At 43.2% G+C, this 4416-nt stretch overlaps 1 pseudogene; it reads right to left on the reverse strand.

Moving 5' to 3' along the window:
• Positions 1 to 2737: 2737 nt before the first annotated feature.
• Positions 2738 to 4176, reverse strand: LOC103082056 (coiled-coil domain-containing protein 11 pseudogene; annotated as a pseudogene).
• Between the last annotated feature and the right edge of the window lie 240 nt (positions 4177 to 4416).

Consider the following 4416-nt stretch of genomic DNA (forward strand, 5'->3'; position numbering starts at 1 on the left):
TATCAAATGGGGATGGTAATACTAACACCCCAGGGGATTTCTGTGAAGATGAATTGAGATAGTCTAAGCCAAGTGATTGTTGCAGGTGTGTTCTCAACAAAGGTATATTATTTTGTCTATTAACTTAGGGAAGAAGGATGCTCCTTGCCAGGAATTGGCCAAAGTAATGCTAGAGCATAATTAGGCCATTTTCAAGACACTGCAGGACGTCTGTTCTATTTTCCTCTTGCTTGTGCACATCAGCTGCTTACAAAGCTGACTCAGGATAAGAACACCAGCCTTGTCAGTCACCTAGGGAGACACCTCTGTCTTGCTGTTTCCAGACTCCCCCAAAGGTTCCAATCAAATAGTCAGCATATAGTACTGCTGGTTTGGGGCACAGACAGCCCCTAATTCAGCCTTCTCCCAAATTCCATGCCATATTTTGTCACCTGAGCCTTTAAAGTTTTGCCATTTTAAGTCTCTTTTGAGTAGGTCTAGCTGCTTCTGAACCCATTACAAGAATCTTCTTGGGAAGGAATGAAGGACATGGTTCTGGCAGGTTCTAGGACTCCTCCTATAATCTAAGGATCTCAGACATTAGCCACCATTCTCTCCTTTACTTCCTGCCCCAAATGGCAGGCACATCAATAGGCAAGTATACAGTGGGAGCTCTGCAGGTAACAGCATGGCTTTCCAGCACGGCCAGCCCAAAAGCTCATTTAAACCAGCCATACTGTTGTGGTTTGCTAACTATTGTCTTTACCAGTGAATTCTATGTTCTGGGTAAGTCCAGGGCACAGACCATTGTGGAAAGCTTCCAGGCCAACCTTTGTGCTGGTGAAGCCCAATTAAGCAGAAGTACACCAGGCAGGAAGCACTCCTGCCTACAGGTCAGGGTGTGTCTCACAAGTTGCTTTTTTAACAAAATCCAGTGCCATTTATTTGGTTAGATAATCCAAGGCATACTTTCATTAACCAGAGTCAATATATCTCTTTCCTCCAAAATGAAAGACGCATTTAAGTTCTCTGGCTTTCTCTTTAGTGGTAGATGAAGGCGATTTAAAAAACTGACTAAGAAGAATTCCCCTTGGATTCATCCTTCTACCTTCCTCCAAGCACAGCATTAAAGATGAACCAGCATCACGCTGTACTGAGCAAGGCGCCAGATTATACTTTAACAAAGCTAATGTGAGCTTTGATCTTTAACCCTTGAATAGTGGTCACAGAGAGCAGTTTCACTTAATCTATTAGCATCTATAAACACAGTCTCAGGCATTTACTTTTAGAGAAAATAACCTGCTCATTTCAGTGGAACAAGGTGGACAGCCAAGGTCAATGAAGGAACAAAAGTAAGTTTTCCAGCCCGTCGTGGAGGTGGGATGGGGGATGACTTTTTTTTTTTTTTAAATGGTATTTAACAAATAGCATCTGAATGGAATTTTAAATCAAAACCCCAGATGATAAAATCTTGGCAGAAGAACCTACTATTTTTAGCACTTTTTTTTTTTTTAACCTTCTGACATCTGTTCTTCTCACTTTCTGAAATAACCATTTCACTTAGCTAATGCTGTGAGGTGTGGGCTGAGAAGTTACTCATTTTCTCTGTCACCCATAGAAACAATTTCTTAAGACTTAAAGGAGATTTTTTTACGCACCTCTTTCATATGAGGTAAATCCTTACCAAGCTTGAGAAACAATCAAAATTCAGAAAGTCTCAGAGCTACCTGATGGAATCCTGGCTTGCTTTTCTCAGGCAGGAGAAATATATCACTTGCCCCACCTACAGGTATGACTTGGAATTGCCTGTAAAGGGGATTCTGGGAGCAGAAGGTATTTACTGAATTTCAAATTTAAACCAAACACCATGAAAGAGATAAGAGAGAATTAAAAGATAAAATTTCTGTTCTCAAAGAACATATAATGTGTGGGAAAAGTAAAACTACTTAGAAATTATAACAAAAGTGTAATATATAATTTTCCAAGGATTCTGTGAAGATGGTAGGTTCACTACATGTGCTTGACCCCTTTCTCTCCCCAGGGTCTCCACTGAGACCCTGAAGACTTGTTTTGTATAAGTATGGGGCAGGAAGGAGGGAAGGAAATGTTAGCCAGCTGTAGAGTCAGGACGGGGAGGGGTCCCACCTGCACAGCAATGATCAAGGGCTCCTGGCCACAGCCTGGGGCAGCCAAGTGATTTCCTTGTAAGGCCCTGGGACAGGGATGCTGAAAAACCCTAGCCCCTGAGAAGAGGCTAGCACATCCAGAGGAGCCTGGGACAAAAATCCAAGGTTACTGCAGATACTTGAGGAGGTCGGCCAGCTGTCCAGGCCTGTCACCTAAGTGACCCCAGGAGGGGCTGCCAGTTTCCAGAAGAGGCCTGCCTGGCTGAGCCAAACTGTTCCCCTCTGGTGTTAACGTTCTTTGCCTCAAGATCAGGAGATGCCCAGGAATCTGGTGGCTTCTGTCGCTATCCATTAATCCCAAGATCACAGCTAGTTGGCCCATTGTCACCAGCCTCCTGGAGTAGTTAAGCAATTTTTTTTTTCTGTCTGCCAATTCACAACTCTCATGGAACAGATCGGCAGTTCTAAGGAATCTCCCTCTTAATAATAATATGCTGGGCTGCTTGTGGGTCTGCAAGGATGGTGATAAAATTGAAGAGGCTACTGTACTTTGTTATTTTTAAAGAACATACAAGCATATTGTAGTCATAAATATTAAAAGACTGAGAAAAAATATGTTGGTGTTTATGAGACTATGCTGGAAGCTTATTATGACAAACTGTCCGCATGGGGTGCATGTTTCTGGATGACACCCAATGGGTGATCCGGATCTCCTGGATCTTGTCCTGACAAATCTTGTTTGCTGCTATCTCTGCTTCAAACTTCGTCCTCCTCTGCTTCCTGAGACTGCAGCTGGTAGAATATTTGCATCTGCAGCAGCCTTCTGTACTCTTGAGCTAAAGCGTAGCCTCTTGCAAAATTCTCCTACTCTCTGTTAAGTTCTTCAAGACCTTCATTTGTGGGATCCTATTCCATAGCACCCTCTTCCTGTTCTTTTCCTTTTCTTTGCAAGCTTTCTTGCACTTGAACTTTTCTTGTACACATGGCCTCATTCCCACGTTGTTTCCTTTCCTTCCTCTCAAGTCGCAGCAAACTGTCCTTCTCAGCCAACTTCTTTCCCTTCTTTCCCTCTATTATTCTAACTCTTTCTCCCAAGCATCCTCCTCTTCATGTCGCTCTGCTAAATATCCCTGAGAAAGCTTCCATTTTCTTCCCATGTCTTCTCTTTTTTTGTTTCTTTCTTATTAGTCTCTTTGTGGAACTACTTTTTTTTTTTTTTTTTTTTTTTTTTTTTGCAATACGCGGGCCTCCCATTGCTGTGGCCTCTCCCGTTGTGGAGCACAGGCTCCGGACACGCAGGCCCAGCGGCCATGGCTCACGGGCCCAGCCGCTCCGCGGCATGTGGCATCTTCCTGGACCAGGGCACGAACCCGTGTCCCCTGCATCGGCAGGCGGACTCTCAACCACTGCGCCACCAGGGAACTTTTGAAGGGCCCTTTGCATGAGCTTCATGTTCAAGTCCTGCTCTGTTCTCTATTCCTGTTGAATAGGTCCTACCTTCTCTCAGAGGGCTTTTTGTAAAAAGGTCCTAATTTCCTGCTTTGTCTTCTCTTCTTTTAGCTTATCCTGTTCTTTCTCAAGTCTACCCTTTGTACCGTTGTTTCGCCTCTTCTCTGTCGCTGCACCACCTGCTCTCGCGCTTTGATGTTGGTGACCTGGGCGCCCAGCCCCAGATGTGTGTTCTCCACCAGCTCTTTCTGTCTCCTCGCCTCCTGGGCTTCTCAGTTTTTCTTGGCTCGTTGGTCTTCCTCCCAGGATTCTGAGACCATCTCCTCTTCCACCAGCTTCTACCTTTTCAGCTCCTCACTGAATTCTGCCTGTGCTTTCCGCTCTTCACACACCTTCTGATGGACATAAAGCAACTCAACATGGACCTTCTCGCAGCATTACTTGAATTGCTATTTAACTTTTCAGCCACAAAACTCTGTCTTTATTTTTCTTTTTTCTCTTTCAATAATGATTTTTCTTCTCATTCTTTGTTTTCCTCCTCAATTGTTTCTTCTTTCAACTGCATTTCAGTAAAATACTCATTTTCTTCTGATGTTAAATGTTCATGTAGCTTATTTCATCTTTTGTCAGTGTAGATGGAATACTATACTTAAATTTTTTTTAATATATTGAGGTAACATTGGTTTATAACATATATGCTTCATGTGTACATTATATTTCACCTAATGTATACACTACAGTGTGCTCACCACCAAAATCTTAGTTTCTATCCATTGTGACACATAATTCCCTTTACCCGTTCAGACCTTCCCACACACCTTCCCCTCTGGTAATTATTACTCTGTTCTCTGTAACTACATGC

Source organism: Lipotes vexillifer, unplaced genomic scaffold (assembly GCF_000442215.2).
Source record: "Lipotes vexillifer unplaced genomic scaffold, Lipotes_vexillifer_v1.1 scaffold467, whole genome shotgun sequence".
Taxonomy (NCBI): Eukaryota; Metazoa; Chordata; class Mammalia; order Artiodactyla; family Lipotidae; genus Lipotes; species Lipotes vexillifer.